The following is a 13249-nucleotide window of genomic DNA, read 5'->3' as shown; positions in this document are numbered from 1 at the left end:
TAGCTTAGAAGTTTAACAACTTTAGTAACTATCAATTAATTTATTAATTAATTTTAGACTTCTTGATTTGCCAGATTTTGTTTCACTGAACTTTTTCCTCTTCTTTCTTCTACTTATTTTAGTGTAATTTACTCTTCTTTCTATAGCCTTCTAAGATGACAGCTTAGGTAAATTGATTTCACCTAAGAAAGTGATTTCATACCTTTCTTCTTATCCATAAAGTTCATTCAAAGTCCTGCTTGAGCTCTATTTCACACATCTTGGTATATTGTCTTGATTTCCTGATTGAGGAATTTGGGGAATGCTTGACTGGACACTTCTGGATGAGATCTTTTATGCAGTTAGAAGGTAGCAGAAGTTAGGATAGTGAAATGCTAAAGCTGACCCTCTCCCTCTTCTCTCTCTGCAGTCTCAGAGTCTCTTCATGTGGTTTCCCCACCACAGTTTAGAATTGCTCGTAGTGTGACGAATTTAAGAGATGCATTCTGCTATGTAATGGCTCAGAGCACCAAAGGCAAGTGTCCTAAGACACCAGGTGGGAGACCTTAATGACCTCGCCTTGGACATCACATGGTGTTACTTCAGCTGTAGTTACAAGCCTCCTGAAATTCAATGAATAGGAGGCTAGACTTCACCTTTTGATGACAGAAACAGTGGCAAGGTCATATTTTAGGAGGAGAATGCCAGGTGAGATATTGTAGCAGGGTTTGGAAAATACAACCTGTTACATCAGCATTTTCATGTCTGCTCTAAATGTTAACTTCCTTATCCCCTTACTAAGCACATGGTAGGTGCTCTTAAATATTTGTATATATACATTTTTAAAATTTTGTCTCATATATTACAGATTTCCTAATTTGCATTTTCTACTAGCAAATACTTACTTGCAATTTTTCAACTTTTAAATATTCACATGCATTACCATCTCAACCCTCTTTGTATTGACAGATTTAATTCCTTTTACACTGTGTAACAGTTGGTAATTCAACAAGCAAGCTTTTTATAATCTTAGTCTAAATTTTCTTTGTAGATGGCTAACCTTTGGCAATCACTCTTTGAAAAGTTTCATCAGAAATATCTATTTTCATGGCTCTGTTTTAATACAGACAAAATCCAGAAATTTTCATCTTTTGTTGTATTTGTTATCAAAATAAAGTAATTAAGACCACTGTCTTGTGTATGAACAAGAGAAACACTAAATAAAAACCAGCACAGCAGTCAGAAGTCTAAATTAACAAAAGAGTTTTGCTTTTTGAAATACAATCTAAAGAGAGGCATGAAAATAAGACAAATTTCATCCAAGTTGCCACATGAATTTTCCCTTGTCCAAAACCTTTCCTGGTTTTGTGTGTGTGTGTGTGCTTCCTGTATCCTCTTCACTGATATGTAGTATTCTTGGTTTTAGAAGGAAAGAGGGGAATGGAAAAGGAGAATTTATGTAATTTATTCCATCTCTAATTTCTGACCATTTAAGGACAAGCAGGAAGAAGAAAAGCCATTTGTAATTTTCCTTGAAGTCTTTAAATCACAACTAAGATACAGGTAGTTAATGTTCATTATTCCAAGTCCATCCTAGAGTCGGCAGGTAAGTTATTAAATGTAGAAGTTTAAGTTTTTGATGCTAAGTATTTCATTTCCTCACCCTTATTAAAAATAAGCATTTTTCTTACCATTGTGTTTCTGAAGCTTTTTAGAAGGGACCTATAGAAGAAAAATTACCAATGATAAGAGGGACCTGAACAAGTGTGTTCCCATCCTATCTTCCTAGTTTTCACCTTATCATTGAAGTCTTTCAACTTGGTTACCAGAACACCATCCTGTTTGTGTCCTTCTGATAGAACAGTCTCTGGAGAAAACCCTTTCCTTTAGTTTCCTTTGCACAATTGAGGTATATTGATACTTACAATGTGTTGCTTTATTGCATATTTAAAAAGCATAAATGATAGTAAGGAAGAAACTTCAATGACTATGTTACAATCTGAATTTTAATAAACTAAACTTTAGGGGCTTCCCTGGTAATTTGGTGGTAAAGGATAACCCTGCTAATGCAGGAGACACAGATTTGATACCTGATCCAGAAATACCACACATGCCGGGGAGCAACTAAGCCCACAGACCAAAACTATTGAGCCTGTGCTCTAGAGGGGCATGACCATGGAACCCACGTGCCACAACTGCTAGAGCCCACATACCCTAGAGCCTGTGCTCCACAACAAGAAAAGTCACCACAATGAGAAGGCCCCGGTCACCACAATTAGAGAAGATTCTGTGAAGCAGTGAAGACCTAACACAGCCAAAAATAAATAAAATTATAAAATATAAACTTTCACCCAAGTTAAATTTTAACCAAATTTAACAATATACAGATTACACACCTTCAAAAACCATGAAACCCCAAGGTATAGGTCATTACCTTGATGACAGTCTTTGGTTTCTCAGACTTTTGACTGTCTCTGATGGGTGCCATCTTATTAAACAGAGACAATAAAGAGTTTCATTGAAGGACCAGGTGCCAGGATGTGATGGTTGGATAACATCACTGACTCAGTGGACTTGAGTTTTAGCAAACTTCAGGAGATAGTGAAGGACAGGGAAGCCTGGCAAGCTGTGGTCTATGGGGTCACAAAGTGTTGGATATGTCTTAATGACTGAACAACAACAATAATCTTATTACTTGCTGTACAGAAACAGTATTCAGGAATATGTTCTTTGTCCTTACTCAGACTTGGTAAAATGTACTTGTTACTCAGTTTTTAGTGTGAAAGGCATTCTTTCCCATGGTTTGCTGGCAATCTTGATGATACACATAATGAAATAGCCCGTACTTCAAGCTGGCCACAAAATTCTGTCTATGGAAAATTTACTTGACCCATTACAGTTTCATGGACCGATGAAATTTTAACTATATGATAGCCATATTTACCATAGCTGACCTACTGTAATTATAGGCTTGATCTTTTATAGATTCCATTGTGTCAATAACACATTATGATGCCTTAATGTTGGAAAAACTAGTTGACTTGGTAAGCCTAACATACAATGCATATTATTCTGACTATTTTTATCTTGTTCCATACCACACACACATAATCCCAGAGTCATCTCTAACATACTGTAAGTTTTTGAGTGCAGTATTTGTATCCACTTCATTTTGGTCATCCTATTTTATGTCCACAATAGATAGGCGGCCAATACATATTTGTTGACTTCTGTAAGAGAATCACTTAACTTCCTTTTGATCAACAAAGCAGCTGCCATAATCTCTGGTTTCTAGAAGTTCCTGAAAATTTGAAGCATTTACAAAGACTGCTTGGTTCCCAAAGATTTTCTTCCATTAGTCACCTGTTAAAAGTCAGCTTTCATTTTCTATATATATATATTTTAAAATCAGCTGAGTTTAGTAGGGAAGCTGTTAATGTCACATTGGCCTGTGGAAATACCAATACTGGACTGGTATATAATTAGAGAAATTATTGAAAAATAGCATCTTGAGACTTACTGATATGCCAAGTATTTTGGTAGATTCACACCTTATACTCTTTTGATGTTCTATTTGCTTCTATTCTGTCAATCTGATTACCGCATATTTTAAGATACTTTCTTGTTGGCATTTTCTGTTTAAAAATTTTGACTATCTGACATACTTTGTTTACATGTATCATAATGTAATATCCAGTTTAAAAAATTATTTTCTTCAACTCTTTTTAAGCAACTCTCCTCATTTATTAAAAGAAAGCTGAGCTAGAAATAGAGAATTAATGCTATAAAATCATCAGTTAATTCTGAAGTTAAATTTATAAATTAAAATAATTGAATATGCTCTACTAAAAGAAAAGTGAAAATTGTATCCAATCCTGCAAACATACTGTATAAAACTATCTTAATAGCAGTACCAATTTAAGTAGTTTATATTTAAGCTAGACTTTTACTGAAAGAAAGATGTCAGGAAGAATGGCCACAGTATGGTTACTTTGAATACTAGAGATACAAGCTAACTACTAGCATAAATGCCACAAAATCTTACCTTCCATTTCTATATATTTCAGTTCACCTTATTTTTGTTGGAGCTGGTCTTCCAGGGAAAATTAGCCACTGAATCTTGCTTGTATTTGGTTTCAGTTCAGTTCAGTTTAGTTCAGTCGCTCAGTCGTGCCCAACTCTTTGTGACCCCATGAATCGCAGCACGCCAGGCCTCCCTGTCCATCACAAACTCCCAGAGTTTACTCAAACTCATACCCATCGACTCGGTGATGTCATCCAGCCATCTCATCCTCTGTCGTCCCCTTCTCCTCCTGCCCCCAATCCCTCCCAGCATCAGGGTCTTTTCCAATGAGTCAACTCTTCACATGAGGTGGCCACAGTGTTGGAGTTTCAGCTTCAGCATTAATCCTTCCATTGAACACCCAGGACTGATATCCTTTAGGATGGACTGGTTGGATCTCCTTGCAGTCCAAGGGACTCTCAAGAGTCTTCTCCAACACCACAGTTCAAAAGCATCAATTTTTTGGCATTCAGCTTTCTTCACAGTCCAACTCTCACATCCATACATGATCACTGGAAAAACCATAGCCTTGACTAGACAGACTTTTGTTGGCAAAGTAATGTCTGCACCTTTTAATATGCTGTCTAGGTTGGTCATAACTTTCCTTCCAAGGAGTAAGTGTCTTTTAATTTCATAGCTGCAATCACCATCTGCAGTGATTTTGGAGTCCCAAAAAATAAAGTCTGTCACTGTTTCCACTGTTTCCCCATCTATTTCCCATGAAGTGATGGGACCAGATGCCATAATCTTAGTTTTCTGAATGTTGACGTACCATATAATATTCTTCATTTGACTCCTTTGGGAATCATCTCAGCCTTCCAGGGAGTCTGTTGTAAAACTCTTTGTGATCTTTTATTCTGAAGAATAATTCATAACAGTATATCGAGCTAAGAAGCAGTTTTAGATGACAGTCCCTGGGATTCTGCTTTATTTATGTTCCTATCCTGGAATTGAATAATTGGAACTTAACATAAATGCAGTTTAAAACTATTTAGGGAAGCTGAATCACTTTTGGACAAACAATATCAATTTCAGAAAAAGTAATTTTTTCTTTGTTTCCACATACAATTTTGTACTTATCTCTGCAGATAAATGGCATAAGCATATGAAGGAAACTGTGACTTAAATTCAGTCACAATAAATTGTAAATGTATTAATATTTTCCCAATTTGCATAAGAGAAGCATTCAGAAATAACTTACCTTCTGATTGACTAAAACAATTTGTTATGTGGCTTTGTGTTAAGACATTCATTGGATCCCATTATTATTAAGCTGTATCCAGACTTACTTACATGATATCTAGGGATCTGGCTTCTGTTTCCTCTCTACTAATATCCACCACTAATATATAGACTATATTTTTCTTATCTATTAATAGCATTCTCCCTCATCTCTGACAGCACCTGCTGCTGGCATCTTTGTGTGTGTAATTAATCCATAGTCTTCCTTTTCCTACTTGGAAACTTCTATTCACTGTTTAATATACAATTATAACTACACATCGTCTTGTATAATCTGCCGACTCTAAGAGAGGCAGTCACTTACTCCTGTGTTGCCCTCTGCATGTAGTTCAGTTTATATAAAGTGTATCTTGCATTTATGCATGCTAAGTTGTTTCAGTCGTGTCCGACTGTCTGTGACCCCATGGACTGTAGCCTGCCAGACCCCTCTGTCTATGAGATTCTTCAGGCAAGAATATTGGAGTGGACTGCCACGCCCTTCTGCAGGGGATCTTCCCAACCCAGGGATCCAAACTGGGTCTCATGCCTCCTGTATTTGCAAGCAAGTTCTTTTCCACTAGTGTCACCTGGAAAGCCTAAGTATGTGCTTATGTATATTGCTCTACTACTCAACTGCAAGCGCTTTGAAGGTAGGATATACATAAATCTTTGAATCTTTGTAGTGTAAATATCAATGAATTCTTGTTTAATTAATGGAATTTACCAGCTTCCCTTCTGCTAATAATTCCTGAAGTTGGCTTCATGTATTACTCTGTACTGTTTAGATTAAATTTGTAGAAAAATAATAAACTCAATCTTATCACCAAATTTAGGTAGCATTGCTATTCAAACTGATTTTTAGCTTTTTGTAAATTTGTTGGAATACATTCCATATTTTCTATGTACTAGACTAAGTAAATGATAACAAAATACTTTCATTGAATTCAACTCAAATTCAGTGAATTCTGATTGGCAAATGAGTGTAAGCTTTTTGAGAACTAGTTAAGATTCTAAGCTTGGCAAAATATGCTCTTGGTTCAGAAAAGAAAAACTTTAAAATGTGAATAGACTCCTAAGACTTAGTGAACATTAAATGGCACATAAAACATTATCTGACTGAACTGAACTGAACTAATTTCATCCTCATCAAGAGGCTCTTTAGTTCCTCTTCAATTTTTACCATTAGAGTGGGATCATATGAATATCTGAGGTTGTTGATATTTCTCCCAGCAATCTTTATTCCAATTTGTGATTCATCTTGGAATTTCACATGATGTACTCTGCTTATAAGTTAAATAAGCAGTGTGACAAGGAGGTCTGACATATTCCTTTCCCAATTTTGAACCAGTCAGTTGTTCCATGTAAAGTTCTAATTGCTGCTTTCTGACCTGCATACAGGTTTCTCAGGAGACAGGTGAGGTGGTCTGGTACTCCCATGTTTTAAACATTTTCCACAGTTTGTTGTGATTCACATAGTCAAAGATTTTAGCATAATCAATGGAGCAGAAGTAGCTGTTTTTCCAGAATTCTCTTGCTTTCTCCATGATCCAACAGATGTTGGCAATTTGATCATTGGTTCTTTTGCCTTTTCTAAACCCAGGTTATACAGCTGAAAGTTCTGGATTCACATACTGCTAAAGCCTAGCGTGAAGGCTTTTGAGCATGATCTTGCTAACGTGTGAAATGAGTGTTAATTGTTCAGTAATATAAACATTCTTTTCCATTGCCCCTCTTTGGGATCCAAAAATCACTGCTGACAGTGACTCCAGCCTTGAAATTAAAAAACACAGACTTTTTCCAATCCTGTGGCCACTGCTGAGTTTTCTAAATTTAATTGAGTTCAGTTCAGTTCAGTTGCTCAATAGTGTCTGACTCTTTAAGACCCCATGGAGGCAGCACACCAGGCCTCCCTGTCCATCACCAACTCCCGGAGTTTACTGAAATTCATGTCCATGGAGTCGGTGATGCCATCCAACCATCTCATCCTCTGTCATCCCCTTCTCCTCCTGCCTTCAATCTTTCCCAGCATCAGGGTCTTTTCAAATGAGTGAGTTCTTCGCATCAGGTGACCAAAGTATTGGAGTTTCAGCTTCAGCATCAGTCCTTCCAATGAATATTCAGGACTCAGTTCCTTTAAGATGGAGTGGTTGGATCTCCTTGCTGTCCAAGGGACTCTCAAGAGTCTTCTCCAACACCACAGTTAGAAAGCAGCAGTTCTTCTGTGCTCAGCTTTGTTTACAGTCCAGCTCTCACATCCATACATGACTAGTTTCATGTCCTAATTTCCTTTAATATGGAAGAATAGTCCTTCCATTTCATCCTGCTGATTTTGTTTCTCATGATATTGACTGTTTTTTTTAGAGAATGCTGCCTATTTTATAGGCTATTCCACCATCTGGGTTTGTCTGTTTAGCCATTATAAAATTAAGTCTAACCAACTTTGACAAGAATACTACAAGTGATATTGTGTACTTACTATAATGTCAGATTCACTTAATGATAGTTTGTCTCTTTTTTCAAGGTGCTAAGTTTGTTCACATGGTGGTTAAGGTGATTTCTGTTGAGATTTCTGCATTATAATATTCCATTTTATTGCATGCATTTATCAAGCTATCTGAGGTATTACTCTGAGGCTGTAAAGATCAAATTCTCCAAAAACAATGTAACCAGTGACTTAGCCTGTTGTGATGATTCTTGCTTGGGCCAATATTACACTGATATTTGCCAAACTAATTCTTTAATTTTAAAATGTTGGTATTTTTAAAAATTTATTTATTCTTGGCTGTGCTGGGCCTTCATTGCTTTGAGGCCTTTTCTCTAGCTGTGGTGAGCGGGGGCTTTTCTCTAGTTGTGGTGCTCAGGCTTCTCGTTGTAGTGGCTTCTCCTGCTGCTGATCACAGGCTCTAGGGGGCATGGGCCGCAGCAGTGGCGGCACACAGGCATGGTAGTTGCAGCGCCCAGGATCTAGAACTCAGGCTTGGTAGTTGTGGCACATGGGCTTCGTTGCTCTGCAGCATGTGGATCAGGGATCGAACCCGTGTCTCTTTTATTAGCAGGTGGATTCTTTATCATTGAACCACCAAGGAAACCGTAAAATGTCAATATTTTAATGAGCACTAGAGTGGTTAAAGGAGCTCAAGACTGTAATCACAGATATATATACATATGTGCATAGCTTCCAGATTTCAAAAGTGGTAAGTATAAAATATTTTTTAAAATATAAAACAAGTAAACAAGTATCCATTTTACTTACTTTATAAAATGGTGTCAAAGAAGTTACTCAGGTTAACAATGCAGGGGTTAAGCCATAAATACCATTTTAAGACTCAATAAATAGCAGTTGGGGATCAGGAATTCCTACTGAAGCAGTATGAGCCTAGTTTGCTTATCTGCTAAGTTTGGAATAATAATACCTACTTCATAGGGTTGTATTGAGGATTAATTGTGATACTAGATGTAAAGCACAGATCATATATTCTAGAATGTGATAATGGTTTTTAAATCTCAGTTATTTCTTCTGTATTACATTGTCCTACCCTTCATGTGACTCAGAATTTTTAATTTTTGAACATTCCTGTAGGATACAAACAAATGGAATAAAATCTAGGCTGCTTCAGATTTTTTCTCTCTTCATATGCAGTTTCATTTGATGAATTTGTTTTCTACTGCATGCTCTGTTTTTTACCTTAAATCCTTTGATCATTGTTTTGAAAAGGCCCACATAAAATCCTTGAAAAATGTGACATTCATTCTTTTAGATAGGAGGTAGCAATAATAACATTATTGTACACATGTGGTAATACATTCTGTGATGTCATAAAAGTATTAGTTACAAACAGTAAGTTCCTATATGGAAGTCTGCAGTAGAAATAAAGGAATATAAAAATAAGTAGTGGTTCAGGATCATGTTTGGCAAATTAATTAAATGAAAACCAGTAAAATATTTACTCTATTTGTAAAAAGTGGTATTTCTTTCCAAAGATAGAAAAGTAACATTTGATAATCAGAAATGGAAGTTTGCTTTCTGCATTAGAAATGCAGGTGCACTTACATGTATGTATGTGAGTGCATGTGTGTGTGTGTTGGGTGCAACCTGTGCGCTATCCTTATGCAGGACAGTTTTTTTAAATTTAGACAGGCTTTCTAAACTTTGAATCATTCCTATCTGGAGTATGATTCACTAGGAAAGTGTCAACCATAGTGTTTGCTTTTGCTTATATTTATGTTAAAGTGGAAGAAGTCGTGGTGCTAGTTTAGAAACTTTCAAAATTCCTCATAGACAAATAAATGGGCTTGCTTTTAAAATAACCCATTCAGCCTAATCTTTACACCACTTAGAGCACAACTACAAAGATTGCTCATCAGGAAAGGATAAAAGGAATCTAGTGATGTTTCTTTGTAAATGATCTAGCTCTTTATTTTATTTTCCTCTTACTTTGAACCATTTCTGTATCAAAGTCATGTCTAATAATGAAAGAGCTTTGGGAGGATTTCTGACTGACAGGTACCATTACTAATAAATTGCCTCAGAATGTAAAAATGTGACCCCTCAGGTGGTTCAACCACATTGTTTGCAAACTGTGACTAAGTATCAAATTCCAGCTTTTTTGCTAAGCACTCACCATGGAACAATACAGTTACACTCTTCAATGCTTTGGCACTGATTGTGTAGGTCATAATTAGAGATTCAGCTGGGGTTGACTGGAGAAGAATACAGCCATGCAATTGACTGTAACCAATTTTGACCCTGCTTGATCCTCACTCCTTAAAAACCTGTGACCTCCTGTAGCCTCTTGCATGATCCATGTATGTGGTTAGCACTGACTGCCTCCCTAACAGTCCTTTCATCAGTAGGCTGTTCTAGCCATTACTTTGCTTTGTAGCCTTGTCAAGGCATTCATTTTGAGCTGTCATAAACAGCATCTAGTCCTTCAAAGTTTGCTTAGCACAGTAAGAAAAGTCCCAATGGGTTTCTTAGGAAAGAAAATGAAAAATGTTGTAGAAATCATGTATATTAAATAAATGCACACTGGAATTAGGGAGGAATTACAAAAGCATGGAATAATGGGGAGAGAGATACATGGTGCCTACTTTATAGAATCCAATCTGTTACCAGGATTCAATTTCACAAGTTTTATTTAATCCATCAAGTTTACAGGTGGTCCATGACCTCTTGATTAAAGAAAGGAGAAAGAAGCCTGAATCTAAAATAATGTCTTTCTTAATCCAGCTGTTCTTGACAGGACAGAAAAAGTGAGGAAAATGATCAATGTTTTAGGGGAAATTATGATTTTCAATGGAATTTTTACATATTCTTAATTTTTAAAACTTTAATAAATTTGAGCCCATCCCACTGTATAACATCATATCCAAATATCAAAATTTTAAGACATGGATGTACATATGTTAGTAGTCTATTATTTCAACTTGGTTTAACATAAAAGATTGATTTGATGGGTATTTTGGAAATGCCATAACGGAAGTCACAGTACATTCATCATAATAAGGAAACAAGCTAGGATAGCATTCTAATGTCTCTCAAAGATCAGTTATTCCTGACAATAAAACGTCTTAATATGTCCCACTCAAGCTTCTCCTCCAGTGATTATGCTTTCTACTTTGTCTCTTAAATATGTTTAGTTGTTAAAATAGAAATTCATAGTCACAATTTCTTACAACATTATAAAACAGACTCCAAGTAATCTGCTGCTATTTTTCTCCTCTTCCAGAAATCAAGTATAGCTTAGGGAAGAAGGCTGTCTCTCCATCTTTGTTGATGGTTCTGAAATACAGTTAGCTTTTTCTCCTAAACACACACCCACACACAGGCACACAAATGCACATGCATTCAAACATTTTGAATACACTGACTTACTGCAATCCATATTCTTCTTAAACCTTAATTAAGATTTGGGAACAATGAAAAATTACATCCCCTCAAGAAAATCTGGGAGAAGTTGTAGCTAATAGGTGCCACTATGTCAATATAAAGCTCGTCTTGTAGATGCATATATCCTGGGAAAATAGTCAAATGGCTTTTAAGAGCCCAAGTGTGGAGAAATATAAATATTTTGAATGCTTTAAAGGCACAGGGTTAAATGCTCCCCCAAGCAATTTGCTATTTCCGTGTTAATTCAGTGTGTAGAAACATATAATTAGAATCTCTAATACCTGCATTTTTCTTTTCTTTATGAGAAAAACATGTGGCAGTACACAGAGCAATGGATACACTGGGACAGAAACCCTTTGTGGGGTGGTTTTATATCTCCTGCTGAAAGGCCACAACTGAAAACAAAGCAAAATAACACTTTTTTCTTTATTGGAAGCTAGCACCTTTCCTTAAAACTAAAATGAATGCTTTCATGTCGCATTAGTAATTTTCTTCTTTACAGGTGTTGAACAAAGTAGCCTGGGGAGTGTGCAATCTGGGCTGGGAATTAAATCCAGGTTGTTTGCTTAATAGTATAATACATAACCATATAGGCACGGGTTGACATTAAAAGAATGTCTTTTATCTTAAAATTATGGAGAAAAAGATGCCCTCTGATGAATAACCACAATCACTACTTACTTGTAAAAGAAAAAATATGTTGTGTATGGTTTATATACAAATATATGTATGTAAACATATATATATATGAATTATGTGTGTGTATATTGTATATAAAAACACAGTGATTCATGTGAATTTATGTTTTCCTGTAAATAGTGAATAATTGATCATATATTACAAGAAGATAACACTTATTTACTCTTATTTATTCTTATACAGGACTACAGAAATACTTAACATCTTGTGGTAGTCATTTACTTTGTCTTCCCCAGTAGAAAAATTGTCTTTAAGATCAGTTATCATATAACAACTGCTACTTCATAATGTATCTATATTAATCATTCTTTCCAAGCAGACAGAAATGGATAAGTATTAATATTTATATTTCTTTAATTTATTAACACTCTTGGATTTTATACCTCATAAAGAAGAAACTTGGAAATCACTGCACAATTCCTGAGAAATGAAGTTAGGACATAATTTTTAGAGGTTATGTCTAAACTAATGTATTTTAAATGATACCTGTTTTCACAAATCATATGCTATCATAGCAGTTTTTCTCACCTAACTTACTTGGTCCAAAAACGTCAGTGATTTGGAAAACACATTAACTTTCTCTTTCTAATTAGGGAACAATTAAATCAATTACAAATAAATTATATTTTGTCTTTTAACTCGAGAATAATTTAAAAGTAAGTTTTTTTCTATTAATGAATAAGTAAATGAATTTCAAGAAAGTGAACAATCTCCAGCTGTGAATCTCTAGTAAATGCTAAGAAAGAAAGTGAAGTCGCTCAGCCTTGTCTGACTCTTTGTGACCCCATGGACTGTAGCCTACCAGGCTCCTCCATCCATGGGATTTTCCAGGTAAGAATACTGGAGTGGGATGCCATATCCTTCTCCAAGTAAATGTTAAGTTAAAAGCTAATAATGTCAAAGTTACTATCCTCGAGTTTTGATCTGAAAGCTTTGGGCAATGTCAAATGCTAAGGAAGTAACACAAAATTGACTGATGGGAAAGGCAGCACTGGGATTTGTACAGTGGGGCAGACCTAGGGTGACCATTTAGAGGGCCTTCCTGGGGTGGCTCAAACAGTAAAGAATCTGACTGCAATGCAGGAGACCCTGGTTTAATCCCTGGGTTGGGAAGATCCCTTGGAGCAGGCAATGACAACTCACTCCAGTATTCTTGCCTGGAGAATTCCATGACATAGCAGCCAGACAGGCTACCTTCTGTGGGGCCGCAAACAGTCAGACATGACTGAACGACCAACATATACACAGAAGCACTGTAGATCATCAAACTCCCCTATAACTGTGATTTCAAAGGCTGCAACGAGGAACTAACCAAGAAGGTTAGTGATGTGCTTGAAATGTTTGATACTTCTGAAATCGAGAGAAAATACTTTTCTAACAAGTAAATGATCAGAAAT

Source organism: Odocoileus virginianus, chromosome 1 (genome assembly GCF_023699985.2).
Source record: "Odocoileus virginianus isolate 20LAN1187 ecotype Illinois chromosome 1, Ovbor_1.2, whole genome shotgun sequence".
NCBI classification, from domain to species: Eukaryota; Metazoa; Chordata; class Mammalia; order Artiodactyla; family Cervidae; genus Odocoileus; species Odocoileus virginianus.
Note: the sequence above shows the minus strand (reverse complement) of the source record.